This window comes from Phycodurus eques, chromosome 16 (genome assembly GCF_024500275.1).
Source record: "Phycodurus eques isolate BA_2022a chromosome 16, UOR_Pequ_1.1, whole genome shotgun sequence".
NCBI classification, from domain to species: domain Eukaryota; kingdom Metazoa; phylum Chordata; class Actinopteri; order Syngnathiformes; family Syngnathidae; genus Phycodurus; species Phycodurus eques.
Window position 1 is genome coordinate 4,714,507 of NC_084540.1, and position 16,341 is coordinate 4,730,847.

The window sequence follows — 16,341 nt, forward strand, 5'->3', positions numbered from 1 at the left end:
CTCAATTGTTTTCTGTTACGACCCCCAACTAAGAAGAAAAAAAATTGCGAACCCCCCATCCGCAGCCCCCACGAGTACACTTCTATATAACATTGTATATAAATGATAATCTAATCTAGTCCTTTCTAAACATTGAAGAAAGTACAAAAGATAGAGACATAGACTGCCATCTACTGCAGTGGATGTGCAATTACACTTTATTCTCGTACGGCAAATCATGTTCTTCTGGGTCTCACACAACCCCCCACCCACCGCTGGAATCGCAACGCCAGGGGGTCGCGCCCCACTATTTGAGAAGCACTGGTCTATTCCAACACTTGTGACAAGAGATGTACGTTGTAATATGATCCATTAATGTCAGCATTGAGTGTGTGCAGATTATTATTTTTTTTTGTCCAACCCATCGCTAATATTCAAACATTTGGATAGGTTAATGTTCATTTGCCGCTATTGGCAGATATTAGTTTCCATCAGGCGGCACGGTGGACGACTGGTTTGAGCATCAGCCTCACAGTTCTGGGGACCCGGGTTCAATCCCCGGCCCCGACTGTGTGGAGTTTGCATGTTCTCCCCGTGCCTGTGTGGGTTTTCTCCGGGCACTCCGGTTTCCTCCCACATCCCAAAAACATGCATTAATTGGAGACTCTAAATTGCCCGTAGGTGTGAATGTGAGTGCGAGTGGTTGTTTGTTTGTATGTGCCCTGCGATTGGCTGGCAACCAGTTCAGGGTGTACCCCGCCTCCTGCCCGATGATAGCTGGGATAGGCTCCAGCACGCCCGCGACCCGAGTGAGGAGAAGCGGCTCAGAAAAAGGATGGATGGAAAGAGACTGAGTTTCAGGGTCTGGTGGCAAAGAGTTCCAGAGCTGGGGAATAGAACTGCTGAAGGCTTTTCTGCTGCTGCTGAGATGGGCAGCTGGGACACTCAGTAGTACTGGATTAAACATGAATTTAAACAAAGTATTAGATGATCTAATTGCATTAATTGGAGACTCTAAATTGCCCGTAATTAAGCAGAGAAACAAATCATCTATGCACCCACATCACAACACGATAAAGACTTGAACAATGCTGTTACATACTTCATTACCAAAGACATGATGTCCTTTCAAGAAGGAAACAAACGAGGGTTACTGAAACTGATGAAAACCGCAGTGCCCCTTTACAAAGTATTAGACTTTACACCGATCTGATCGGCTTGATCGGTATCAGGCAGTAATTAGCATTTTATGCTGATCGGTTATAATGTCATAATTCGCCGATCCGATCCGCAAAATTCATTTACATCGTGTACAGTATATTTTAATCCAAAAGCTAGTTTATTTTTTGCCTTGTCATGTGTTTTTTGACATCATTTACAATCACTGGGCTTTGTCAAATCAAAAGCGACCGGATACACTCTACGCCCACGACAACAACAATTGATCGTGTGTGTATTTTGTCGGTCAAAAAAAAAAAAAACTAAATAGGGAAACACCTGTGGTGGTGGTGGTAACCGGTGCTCGGGAGAAGATGTTCGTTGAAGGATTGCTTGAGGTATGTTCGCGTTCTTTTAATACGATACGGCTCACAGGCAGCCAACAAAACATTATGTAGCCAAGCAAGCTAGTGCTAGTACTAACGGTTGTAAGTAAGCATGTTCTGTTGAATCATGCTCTAATATTTCGGTATGTGTGAAGTAATTTAATTACAATAAAATTATTTAATTACAGTAAGTTAGCACTCATTATTTCTGTCATGTTGTAATGTTGGTTTGACCTGATTAAAATACATGACCTGACTAGAGAATATTTTTGAAGATACTCAGTATACAGTACACAAGTATATACAGTAAATGAACAAGTCAATTAAATAGACACATTGCTCCATCTTGTGATCCGATCGGTGATCGGTTATCTTTTTTTTTTTTTTAAACTCGCTGATCGGTGATCGGCCGCAAAAATCCTGATCGTGTAAAGTCTACAAAGTACCCTCAAGAAAATTATTTTTTAAACAATGACATTCCAAAGAAGTACACAGAGGTTGGGGCTCGTGTTCAGAAACAAGTAGCAAAAGGTGTGTGGTTTAATTAATGTGTGGACTATGTTTTGGAAAATCTTTTTCTGGCAGAATAAGTAAGGAAGCAATCTTCTTTATGCGTTTTTATTACAAGGAAAAAAGAAAAGTCTTTGCAAAGAGAGGAAAAGGTACAAGTCTTACGAGTTGTCACCCCTTACTGAAGTCCAAGCAAACAATCACCTCCGTTATACAGAAGTGAGAAAGACAGAGAAGAGAAGGAAAGCAAAACAATTACCTTTGTTCGGCTGCACTCAACTTATCATTATCGAAAAACAGCTAGTAGTCACAACATAGGTGGGAACATCTAGGACACACAGCATGGCCGGAAAACAGCTAGTAGGCACAACATGGAACAATAAAGCATTTGAAGGGTTATATAAACTAATAGAAGTAATATTTGGTATATATGAAAAATACATTTTCCAACACAGCTCCCCCTTTTGATTATATCATACAATCTACTATTAATCACATAAAAAAAACGAAAATTACTAAATATTACATCCTAAGTACCTAAAACTTAACACTAATTAATAAAAACATTAAAAGTTAATCAAACTAAATATTGCTAAACACTAAGTGATCAAAAACATTAAAGCTTAATCAAAGAGATATACCAGTATAATATGTATTAACAAAACAACCCTACAGTCATCAAGAAATTCACACCTCAGGTTTAAGAAAATCCTTCATAAGCGGGTTGTAAGTCAGTCATACAACAAAGTTTAGGCCTCTTCATACTCCCGCGGTCGCGCGACCGACAACGCCCGCATTCCATCACGTGACCAACGAATTGCCCCGCACCTGACAAAAATAGTTGCTGCTAGTTGCTGTTAATCAGAGACTGAATCGTGAAATCGTGAATACTGGCTCTGACGACTGTATCACCAGCGTTGTCAGGAATGCATGTGCAACAGGTTTGGTTCAAGAGAGTACAAACACTGCCCTGAGGAGCCAATAGTAGATCAAGTGTCATGAGGTTTTGGAGGGCTACTTCACGAATCCCATTAATTTCCACATGTGAAGCCTCAAGAATGGTCAGGGTCGTGTTAACAAAACTAGAAAAGCGATAACTTAAGTTTCATATTATAACATCAATTTGCCCACCCCATTATAAGGAAGGCTCTATTTTTGGGGAAATAGAGCCTTCGTACCGGTACAAAGAGACCATACCCAAATCATTAGTGGGTTTAAAACCATCAAACCTTTGGGTCACACTGATGTAGGGGAGAGGAGAACCTGTTTCAGCAAAGATGGTTTGATTAAGGTATTGTGGACTGACAAAAGAAACGAAGGTGCGAGGAAAGAGTGATGATGCATTGGGATGTGGGGATTGGAAGGCTGCTCTTGTTTTGTCACTACAGCAGGCTGTGTGAAAAGAAGGGGGGACCGCAGAAGTGCTGCGTGTGGAGGGCCATATTGTGGGTCGCAGGAGGCGGTTGTGTTGTTGGTTTTCTTCCAGATTGCACTCTTCTTGACCTTTGTCATAGGGTGAGGCCACTGTGGAACCCAGCTCGCGACCACAAACTGACATCCTCCCCTTGGCCAACTTGGACAGATTAGACCACAGGCAATATACAGTTATCAGTAACTTGTCCTACACATAGTTTTGTCAGAAAGCTTCTGTCACTGTTCACATCTGAATCTAACAGTTAATCACATTTCCAGACAGTTTTATCTAAAAGTTCCAAATCCTTGACTTTCTTTGTTCTTTCTCAACCAACTATCTTTTTCCCTCAAACTTATTTTTTTTTTTTTGACTTGAGTTTGTTGTCACATTTCTGTGGGGCCAATTATACATTACTCGTGCACTCACTGTAGGAGTCTTCGCCACGCTGCACTATTTGCATATCTGTTGTTGACCAATACTGGCCACTCATTGACTGTCTGTTGTCGTACTAGAGCGGCTCCAACTACCGGAGACAAATTCCTTTTGTGTTTTTTGGACATACTTGGCAAATATGTTTCTGATTCTGAATTGTTGTACAAAGCCTCCCTGTTGCCGGGAAACCACATTCATTTATCCACATCTTCACGCATTCCACAGACTTCTCTCCATATTCTTCTCTTATACGGGACATAATGGGCGATGTGTACACTTGTAATGCAGCAGTACTTTTTTTTTTTTTTTTTTTTTTGCTCTTCCCACTTTCCATTTTCCAATACCCGTAAGAAGCGCTTCTCTTTTTTTACAATATTCGAATGTCTTCAAAATTGTTGGGGACCTAAAACCCTTATTATCGGACACGAATCTGGGGACCCGAACCCCTGACTGACGGACTCGAACTTGACACTGACCTGAACCACTAACCTCCGGACTCGCACCAAGAGACTTTATAACATGGACTTTAAGGACTCGAACCTTACCAATGGAATGTGGGGAGAGCAATTACCAATACCACTTAATACAAAGGCAAGATTGTTTCAAATAGAGTACATGAAACCATATGAAATGCTCCGATTTTCAAGGAATTAAAATTTTCTTTACCGTAATTCTTTGTTTGGAGGACAACAGGTCCGTTTGAATCCTGAGGTGATAGCCGACATCCAGAGCCCCGGCAGCCCCCCCTTCCTTAATTCTTTGGGTGGAGGCAGGACTCGTGCGTTGGTCCTGGATGATCAATCACTCCCGGGGTACCCTGGATCGGCGATCAATCCTAGGATCCCACTTCTGACAAATCTTTTTCTGACAGAATAAGTAAAGAAGCATTCTCGTCTTTGTGGTGTTTTGGCAAATATTTTTCTGACAGAATAAGTAAAGATGCAATCTTGTCTTTGTGGGTTTTTATTACAAAAAAGAAAGACGTCTTTGAAAAGAGAGGAAAAGGTTCAAGTCTTACGAGTTGTCACCCCTTACTGAAGCCCAAATAGAACACCCCTTTGTTATATCAAAGTGAGAGAGACAGAGAAGGAAAGCAAAACAATTATCTTTGTCCAGCTACACTCAACTTATCTTTATTGAAAAACAGCTAGTAGTCACAACATGGCTGGGAACAATTAGTGTGCAGAGTATAGCCGGGAAAAATCTAGTAGACACAGCATAGCTATGAACAATTAGTACGCACACAGAGCTAGTAGTCACAATATAACAACAATAACAATTTATATTAAACTATTAGAAGTAATATTTGGTATATATAAAACATACATTTTCCAACTCAGTGGGTTTTTATTACGAGGAAAATAGAAAAGTATTTGTAAAGAGAGGAAAAGGTACAGGTCTTACGAGTTGTCATCCCTTACTGAAGTCCAAGCAAACAATCACCAATCAAACAATCTAGGACGCACAGCATGGCCAGAAAACAGCTAGTAGTCACTACATGGAACAATAAAGCATGTGTAGGTTGTATAAACTAATAGAAGTAATATATTGTATATATGAAACATACATTTTCCAACTCAACTATCAACCAGCAACGGTGGAAGTGGAGAACCATACACCAGCTTCACAGTGCATTTCCTCTCTCCAGATTGGGAACTGAAGTCCTGCCTCAAAACAGTCTGTTTGTTTGTTTATTTGTTTGTTTCCTAGAGGACCACACAGATTACAAAATGTTAGAATTCTTTGGGAACATGCTGCGGGAGTGGGTCACAGTCGAACGTTTGTCTAGTATTGCAACAGACAATCCAACTAACATGAAAAAAAGGCATTTGAAGGGTTAACTCTGTGTTTGGCTTGCCCGTTTTGGCCGTAATCTATATCTATCTATAACCAAAGTGCTAAAAGTTGAAAGAGTTGACTCAGTTGTACAAGCATGCAGGCACCGTGTATAGGGATTTTCTCTCAGCTGGAAGAGGAGAATTGAAGAAGAATCAGGCAATCCTAAAAATTCATGAAAAAAATCACTTATTCATCACCTTGTGACAAGAGGGACCGCCACTTTCAAAATGATTGAAAGATTCCTGGAATAGCAGCAGGCTGTGTAGTTATTGCAGCAGACAGAAGTTTATGGCATCTAATGCCAAAAGACAAATACATACAACCTCTGGGGTCCCGAAATGACTCCACAGATCTACTGGGTACTACTACTGAAACAAAGACCACCCGGCCATCTTTGAAGTCAGTTATGTAGCACATCTCTTGCCTTCTGAACGACGAGGAGGAAGATGAGGCCCTAACAAAACAAATGGAAAAAAAGCAATGATGCAAGCCCTGCAACACTGTACCTCCTCAAAGAAAGTCAAGATTGTGATTGACATTGCTTGCTTCATTGATCCCGGTTTCAAGAGACACGTTTCTCACAAGGATGACATCATGAGGTCCACTGTAGCGGAGGCTGAGAACCTGGTGAAAACAATATCCCTGCCATCTCAAGAATTACCCGTCACCATTGCTGACCAAGATCAAGCAAGCAGCGCTTCCACCTCCATTGCCCCTTCTACTGCTACAAAGAAGAAAGACAAATCTTTGTCTTGCTTGCTGAAAAAATACATCAATGAAATAACAAAGGGTTGAAGGAGAAACTACACCCCCTGAATAAAGAGTGACAACAGGTTAAATTGTATTTGTCTCATTCTTTCATATCTCTGATGCTGACGCACTGGCAGAGTAAAAGGTTCGTGTTGAAGAGTTGCCTCTCCTTGGTAATGTAGCAAAATATATTCATCTGCATCCCAGCCACCAATGTGACCTGAAAGAGGGTGTTCAGTTCTAGTGGACACATCCTCTCACGTCACCGCTCCGAACTTAACCCAGAAAAAGGGAAGATTTGCCTGCATCGTAACTTGGATCGAAAGGAAAATGTGCAAAAAGTGAGCAAGTCACTTGTTGATGGATGATTAAAACCAACTTAAGTTACTGCATTTAATTTTTGTGTTGTTTTTTTTACGTAAAAAATCTGCTACATTTATTGTAATTATGGTGCTGCGTGTTTATACTTATTTAATAGCGATTGCATACTGTCATGATCTGTGCCCTGCGGTTCCTTTTTGGAGTTTGGGTGGTGCTTTGCACCTTACTTTTCCCTCTCTCCAGCAATCATCACTTCCTCGCCTGCGCACCTGTTCTCAATCAGCACTCATCACTGCCTGCATATAAGCCTGGCAGATCCAGGGATCCAGCGCCACAGTATCCACACTCGTCTGTGGTACACAGGGTGACTCTCGAGATCCCTTCTCTAGTGTACGATTTGATTACTTGCCCGACAGCAAATAGCGGAAATCTGCGGATAATTTACGTCCATTATATATGGATTGGAGTTTGTTTTTTTTTTAACCCAAAATTTCTTGAATAAGGGGGGATATACCGCCAATAATTTCAGGGTTGGATGCTCCCAAAGAAAGAAACGAAAAGAAAAAAGAAAAAAGAAATTAAGTTATATATATATCGAAAAAATCCGCAAATAGGTGAAATTGTGGGTGCCAAATTGCGAATATGCGGGGGCTCACTGCATTTTAATTTAATTTCAGTAAACATGTTTTTACATGAATAATTATTTGTCTTTTTTTATTGTTGAGCTGCAGGATTTGCTCACAAGTATTGCTTTATTTTGAGTTTATTTATGTATTTATTTTCACTTAACATGGGTCACGTTTGTTATTGTACCAACTCTATATTATGTCTAATAAAATGGTGTGGGGGGATTATTTACCAATTTCAATATAATACATTTTAGAGTTATAATTGCAATACAGTTGTACCGTGATACCGGAATATTTTTGCTCTAGGTTATCATACCGTCAGAATCTGATAACGACCCATGCCTATTGTAGGAGGTTTGCTGGTCAGTCTACCATATCTTGTGCATTACAGCTGCCCAAAAAAGGCAAGTCATCAGGAAGAGCACTGAGGTGGCTCTGGCTGAGGAGTGCACCATGGAGCAGTGCTACTCAGATGGGGGCCTAATCAACACTCGGGGGAGGGGTGTTAAACTCATTTTTGTTGCTGGCCACATTGTAGTTATGTTTTCCCTTAGAGAACCGTTATGACTGTGTTAAATGTACAGTATGACCGTCTGATAGGGCTGGGCGATTATAGATCAAGGATCGTGATAAATTTCCCATCGATCTCTGTGATTAGCTGTGTGCGTATTTTCTCGAGCTATATGGGGAGATATACGTCTTAAAATTATTTGCACGTGCTTTTCAAATCCATAAATACAACCCCAATTCCAATGAAGTTGGGACGTTAAACATAAATAAAAACAGACTACAATGTTTTGCAAATCATGTGCGACCTATGAATACACTACAAAGACAAGCTATTTAATGTTCAAACTGATAAACTTTATTGTTTTAGCAAATATTCATTAACTTATAATTTTATGGCTGCAACATGTTCCAAAAAAGCTGGGACAGGGTCATGCTAACCACTGTGTTACATCAACTTTTCTTTTAACAACATTCAACTGAGGACACTAATTGTTGAAGCTTTGTTGGTGGAATTCTTTCCCATTCTTGCTTGATGTACAGCTTCAGCTGTTCAACAGTCCGGGGTCTCCGTTGGCTTTTAAACTTTGCGTCCATAACAGCCCGGATGGTTCTTTTCCTCTTTGGCCTGGAGGACACGACGTCCACAATTTCCAAAAACAATTTGAAATGTGGACCCGTCTGACAACAGAACACTTTTCCACTTTGTATCAGTCCATCTTAGATGAACCCGGGCCCAGAGAAGCCGGCAGCGTTTCTGGGTGTTGTTGATAAATGGCTTTTGCTTTGCATAGTAGAGTTTCAAGTTGCACTTATGGATGTAGCGCCGAACTGTATTTAATGACATTGGCTTTCTGAAGTGTTCCTGAGACCACATGGATGTCGGTTTTTGATGCAGTGCCACCTGAAGGATCGAAGGTCACGGGCATTCACTGTTGGTTTTCGGCCTTGCCGCTTACATGCATTGATTTCTCCAGATTCTCTGAACCTTTTGATGATATTATGGACCATAGATGATGAAATCCCTAAATTCCTTGCAATTGTACATTGAGGAACATTGTCCTTAAACTGTTAGATTATTTTCTCACGCACTTGTTCACAAAGAGGTGAACCTCGCCCCATCTTTGCTTGTGAATGAGCAATTCAGGAAAGCTCCTTTTATACCCAATCATGGCACCCACCTGTTCCCAATTAGCCCGTTCACCTGCGGGATGTTCCAAACAGGTGTTTGATGAGCATTCCTCAAATTTCTCAGTCTTTTTTGCCACCTGTCCCAGCTTTTTTGGAACGTGTTGCAGACATAAAATTCTAAGTTAATGATTATTTGCTAAAAACAATAAAGTGTATCAGTTTTAACATTAAATGTCTTGTCTTTGTAGTGTATTCAATTAAATATAGGTTGAACATGATTTGCAAATCATTGTATTCTGTTTTTATTTATGTTTAACACAACGTCCCAGACCAGCGATTCATACGTGTTTTTCAAATACACCAATTATTTGCACATTTTTCAGATCCACAACTATTCTGTCTGTGATTTACATGTTTTTTTATGTTGTGTGTGCATTTATCATTACTTATGGTTGTAAATATAAAATTTTGCTTGCGAAATGTTGACGTTGCATTTGTGGATCAGCGGCCACGCGCATATATTTTTGAGACAAACGTAACACAGTTTTCAACTTGAGAAGGTTCACACGTGGGAGAAGGCCTTCCCTCCATCCACTAGGCAGCAGTGTTGGTGTCTCCGTTGATGACTACACTGCAAATCATTTTTATAGGAATCCAACATCTATGGTCTGACCGAACAAGGTGGACAACCAGCAGCCCCATCATTAGTCAGAAAAATAGAAATAAATTGCTAAAGTTAGCCTACTAATATTTACCACCAAAGATTGTGAATATTAAGTTCATTTTCAACTAAGAAGTTTGAATCTGAGAAACTGGGCCCAGTAAATACTTCGAAGTCAATGAAAATTGCCCAAAAGTGTATTTCCAGTTGTGGACTGAAATACATTTATCATCGAAACATCCCCTCCGAGACAGGATGTTGTGTTGATGCAAGGGAAAAACCACGACCGGCCTGACGTGCCTGACTGGATAAATTTGCACGAATTAGCCTCATCAATAGTCAAAGCTAACGAAGCTAATGCCACTTGTCTCATAACACAGGACCACGGTATTTCCACAATTCGATTCAAAAAGTTAAACTTGCATAGTTTCCTCATTTTGTGAGTTTTAGGAGCTGGAAGACCAAATTATATAAAAACAAACAAATAAATACTTGAAATTGTTTAAATTGTGGGCCCTGAATCTATAACACTGGGGAACACATTTTTTGTTGCGTTAGGTCTGACAGCTGTTTTTAACAAATGTTTGGGTGCAGAATCCAAAACTGATTTCAGTTTGTATCTATCACGTCAAGTTTTTGAACTATAGATCCCCGTTTTCTTAAGAAATATGAAAAATACTGTACTTAACAGATATATGCTTGTTCTATAAAACTTTTCAAATATTGACATACAATGAAATATGAAAGAAACAGACATGACTGCGATGTTTATTTAACACTATTATGTTTTACAAAGGATATGGCACAAATCGTCTTAATTCCTACTATGCTAGCTTTCTGTTTGCAGATATTGATAGTACTGACCTATTGGGAGCTACACACACCTCTGACTGCAAAGTCTCAATTGTGACTGCACAAACAAGTTGCCACATAGCTGTAGATGAGTCCAATCATAATCAGCTGGCAAGTCTTACTGCAGCTAATCAGTGGAATTTTGCTTATCTAGAGGGTAACCCGTGGAGAAAAAAACTTGACGTGCGAGAAAAAAACTGTCTGCAATTGTGGAATCAGCATGCCAATTTTAGTTTTAATCACCATAAAAATCTAACTCAACAGAATTTTTTTTCTAATTGTTCCTCAGTGTAATATATGAAAGTTTATATATGAAATGAACAAACTTTTCCATGATATTAACATTTTTTAAAAAGGGTCTGTATGCTAATGAGAACTTTATTCATCATAGACAACACGCACACTTGACGGAATAGACATACAGCCGGCACGTGGACAGTAAATCATAGGTCTTCACATGACGATCAAAGGTGCTAAAAAGTTTGGGGAACGCTGCCTTTATATATAAAAAAAATATATTTAATATTGTGCATTATTTGTATATGTATTTATTTATACCTTGGGAAGCCTCTCCTTTTCAAAGGGGTCCTTTGATACACATACGTATAATCACAAATGTACAAAATAATAATTAAGAGAAATCATAATAGAAGTATTAATCATACACACATGAACGCACTGCTCCCCTAAACTGAGCAATCATCTGGAGAGATACAAAAATATATATACAATATGTATTTTGTTACTTGGCTGAAAAATATCCATCCATCCATCCATTTTCTGAACCGCAATTTACTTTCTACTTTCCCTTTCACTTAAGTACATTTAAGTACTTTTGTACTGTTATTTAAGTAAGGGGTGGCTTCAGTACTTCTACATTTACCAGAGTTGTTTTTTTGCAAAAGTATCACTTATTTTACTTAGGTACTGCATACCGGTACTTTTGACTCCTCTGCCATTGAGGCATACCTCCTTTATAAGGCTCAATGTTGTCCATGTGCGCACGCGTTTTTTGAGCGGTAAAATGTGTTAACACCCCCACACCACCACCCATCGGCTTTTCGAGCCCACTTATGGGGTGCTGTTTTGGAGGACCCCTTAAATTCATCCCAGCACCCCTAAACCGCTGATCCTTGAATCAGCCCCTGATTTGTTGTTAACAACATGCCCCAAGTACAGTAAACTGAAGAAAACAAACGAAATTGAATAAGGTAGTACAATCGGATCCAGGCAGACATGGATCCTGTATGACATACAAGAATACAAAAAGAGCAGCACGCTGTTCCTTGTACAGCACATGCTTAAATCCAGTCAGTCATGCGGTGCTGGAGTTCAGACTGAATGCTACCTGGTCATTTCTTCAGATGGAAAACAGCACACTGTGACTGCACCCATATATCAGGTCCAAATGAGATGTCAGAGGTCAACTGCAGCACAGCACATCGCCCTTTCTCCAAAGGCTGCCGATTTGTCACCACAAATGAGGAAAACAACATCATGCGGGGTCCTTGACACACACACACACACACACATGCACAAGCACACACACAAACACACACAAAACTAGACACATACACTAATTAGGCAGCCCACACATGGCTGAGTGTGTGCTATAGAGAAGCACACATGCACACGCACACAAACACACGCAGACGTTGCTCTTCAGAGGGAATTTCCGAAAGACAAATTTCTTATATGAATCACTCTGAGGTAAAAGTGTTCCGATGTCACATAAGCATTAATGTGCTGGTTTTAGCTTTTGGGCCATTGCATGTTTCAAATACAACCATTGAAAACCACAATATAATCTGCTGTTAAAATTCCACACAATGAGGAATATTACAACAACAACACACATTATTTGACCACTGAAGCAACAGCAATATGAATGTTAACTATTCTGCAAAACACACATTCCAAATCCAACTTTAGTACAATAAATTAAAACCCTTATGCAGCCTTGTGTATCTAAAATTCAATGGATTTTGCCTGTAGATATTTTAGTATCTATGGTAAGACGTCGGCTAAAGGTTTGTATAAATAAGAATAAAACAATGATTAAAAATACAAAGGAGTTATTAATACATTTCTTAAACATCTAACACATTCTCTTACACAGTCTGTTACTTTACCTTCCTTGTCTAACTGAGCAGTAAAATGACTCTGAAATTGCCCGTAGGTGTGAATGTGAGTGCAAATGGTTGTTTGTTTCTATGTGCCCTGCGATTGGTTGGCGACCAGTTCAGGGTGTATACTGCCTCTGGCCCGAAGATAGCTGAGATAGGCTCCATCTGCCCGCAACCCTAGTGAGGATAGGCGGGAAAGAAATGAATGGATGGATGGATAAATTACTTTGGTGGGAAAAGACTGAGATGTGCTCCTTTGAAGATTTTTTGTCCCCGTCACCCTACTCACATCTGGTCAGACAGAAAATCTTGAAAGGGTAGCAAATAGAAATAGTATGACATGGGGAGGAGACAGGAGAATATTTGGGCTTTTTTTAAAATCGATGATTCAGATTAAAAAATATTGTTTAATTGTTCATCGTTTTATTTAAAAAAAGATATTTCAAATTGTCAGTGCTGAAAATGTACAAACATACATTAATGATGATTCTGTTACTGATTTGGTACATAACATGTCAGAAAATAGACAAAAAATTTAATTGTTTTCCAAAGTAAAAGATGTTTACAAATGTCTTACTTTGATGAAACACAAAGATGTCTGCTTTATTATTATTATAATATTTACTGCTTTAGTATTATAATCAATATAATTTTTCATATTTACCATTGAGAGGGTGAAATTTTGAGGTTTTGGACAATTTTAAGTTTAACAAGGTCTCTAAACAATTAGTTGTCGATTAATCATTTCACCTCTAGAGAATATTAAGTCCAAATTGTAAGACATAAAAGGTGCTTTCTTTCGACAGAGCGAGGTGAGTGGATCTTATACTGTACATCTTTGGGGAGAAAAACAATAGCTTCTGAGATGCTCATCAAATTCCAATTTGTTGTAAATTAAAAAATTTATTCCATGTGGTCAATTAGCCCCTCCTCCAGCCGTTGCCTTATTGCACTGGAGGGGTTTCGATGTCCCAATGATCCAAGGAGTTAAGCTGTCGGGGGCTTTATGCAGTGAGACCTGGAAGAGTGTCATTGGGTGGAACAGCCGCCCCAATCTGGACCACAGTGCTGTTTTGTATTAGGCTTCTGTGCTCGTGACAAGTTTTGCAGAACGAACAACATGTTTAATAATAAGGATTTGACGATTGAATTTGTGGTCATTTTATTAGACTCGCGGTTGAGTATCTTGGACACTCGGGTAAAGAGAGGGGCTGTTAAGTGATCACCACCTGTTGGTGAGTTGCTTTGATGGTGTGGGAGGATATCGATAAGACCTGGCATGCCCAAATGAGGGTCTGGTGGGACATCTGTCAGAATCGCCAGTCAGAAAAAGTTTTAACTCCTACCTCCAGCAGAGCTTTGAATATGTCCTGGGAGAGGTGGCGAACATTGAGTCCGTGTGGAGATGTTCCATTTCTCCATTGTTGTGACAGTCAACCGGAGCTGTGGCCATAACGTGGTAGGCACCTCTTATGGCGGTAATCCTCAAACCTGTTGGTGGACACCAGTGGTGAGGGATGCTGTCAGGATCAAGATGGAGTCCCCTTGAGCTCTTTTTCACGGTTTCACTGCTGACAATGTACCTGACTAACATGGAATCTCTGCCAAATAAAGCAGACGATTAGCCGAGCTGTATTCAGACCCAGCAGGAGACACGGGTTTGCTCTGCGTATTGTTTGACGGAGACATGGCTAGCTTGACATCAACGTTCCTTACTCAGCCATCTAACGACAAGGCTTCGCTGTGTTCTGCTCCAATTGTCAGAGAGAGAGTACTGGCAATGGCGGGGGGGTGTGTTTTCTCATTTGAGAACGCTGGTACAGAGACACTAACAATATGTACAAGACATAAAACCAACCTCGAATGCCTCATTAAATGTCGCCCTTTTTATCTCCCTCTGGAGTTTGCAGCTGTTTTTACCCTGACTGTGTACATTCATCCACATGCTGATGCCTTCACTGCTTTACCTGAAGACAGATATGAACAATCTCACCCAGACGCTGTGATTATTGCTGTGATAAAGACTATAATCATTGTTACTTAAAATCGATCCTTCCCAGTTATCACCAGGATGTCAAACACCACACCAGAGGTGACAAAATATTAGACCACTGTTGCAGCAACATAAAGTCTTCTTGTCGGCCCCTTCCAAGACTACTTTTTGGAAGATCTGACCACCAAGGAAAAGGATGGACTCCTTCTTTGCACTTACTGTATGCACAGAGGAACAGATTAATAAAGGAAACAGTTTGCGCTGGTCAAAAGACTGAAACACAACTACAAGGGTGATTTGGAGTCACAGACTGGACTGTTTTTAAATTAGTAGACCTGAACCAAAATTCTGATGCCATCACCGGTTACATAAACTTTTATGTTGACCTGTGTATTCCACATAAGATAGGCAAACAATATTAGAACCAAAAATCATGGCTGAATACTGATGTCAGACTTAAATTTTTAAGTTTTCAGTTGGGTGACGTCACCCACTACAAGTTTGCCAGATATGCACTGGAAAGATCTATTCAAGCTGCCAAAAGCGCTCAACGAGACTACTTGAGGAAAAATTACCCTCGACGAATGTGGCAGAGCTTGAAAAGTCTTCTTAAAAACCCAGACCACACCACAGTAGCCTCTGACAATCTTCTCCCAAATAAACACCATCCATCCATCCATCCATTTTCTGAGCCACTTCTCCTCACTAGGGTCACGGGCATGCTGGAAGCTATCCCAGCTATCATCGGGCAGGAGGCGGGGTACACCCTGAACTGGTTGCCAGCCAGTCGCAGCCAAATAAACACAATAATTTATTCTCCAGATTCAATGCTGCAAATATGGCAGCTCCTGTTTTTATTACCTCTAATTCCAGCAAACACAGTAGTTCTTTGTTAACTGCATATCAATACGAGGGCCCCAACAATCTGTCCAGGACCAAGGTATGGAAAGCCACCAGACCTGATGGCATTCTTCCCCGGGTTGCCAGCTTGTGCTCAGATCAGCTTGCCACTATGCTCACAGACCTGTTCAATCTGTCAATCGAGCAACGTCTAGTGCCAAACAGTTCAAATAGTCTATCATTATAACAGTATCTAAGAAGTAACTGTGATCTCCAAAAATGTTTATAGACCTATTCGTCTGACTTTAGTGCTGATGAAATGCCTGGAGCGCCTCGACTGGACTGCATCAAATGTCTGATTCCTGTCTCCACTCATTAGAGCTTGCTTACAGGAAAAATAGATCTGTGAAGGACGCTGTTTCCTTTCCTTTAAATTCTGTAAACGAACTCTTGGACAACCGAAACACCTACATTAGAATGTTTTTATTGATTTCAAAGCCGCCCTGTGCACAAAAAATCCCTCTAACAATATTCACAAACTGCAGTGTCTTGGTCTGTGTGATACTGTTTGTGAATGGATTTTGAGTTTCTTAACTGTGAGATCCTAGAGAGTCAGAATTTGTGACTTGATGTCCATTTAACTTTTATTAAGTACTGATTCCCCACAGGGTTGCATTCTTAGTCCACTGTTGTTCTCTATGTGTACTTATGATTGTTCTGCCTCACAACAGAATAATCTGATTGTTAATCGTGTGAATTTGCTTACAGTAAATGTACTTTCAATCATGTAAAGCAAATTGAGTTACCTTGTGT

General features: G+C 40.1%; 1 protein-coding gene across 2 annotated transcripts in view; it reads right to left on the bottom strand.

Moving 5' to 3' along the window:
* Positions 1 to 16,341, bottom strand: part of rbfox1 (RNA binding fox-1 homolog 1) — a 343,897-nt gene that overhangs the window by 268,739 nt on the left and 58,817 nt on the right. The gene's annotated exons all lie outside the window — the stretch shown is intronic.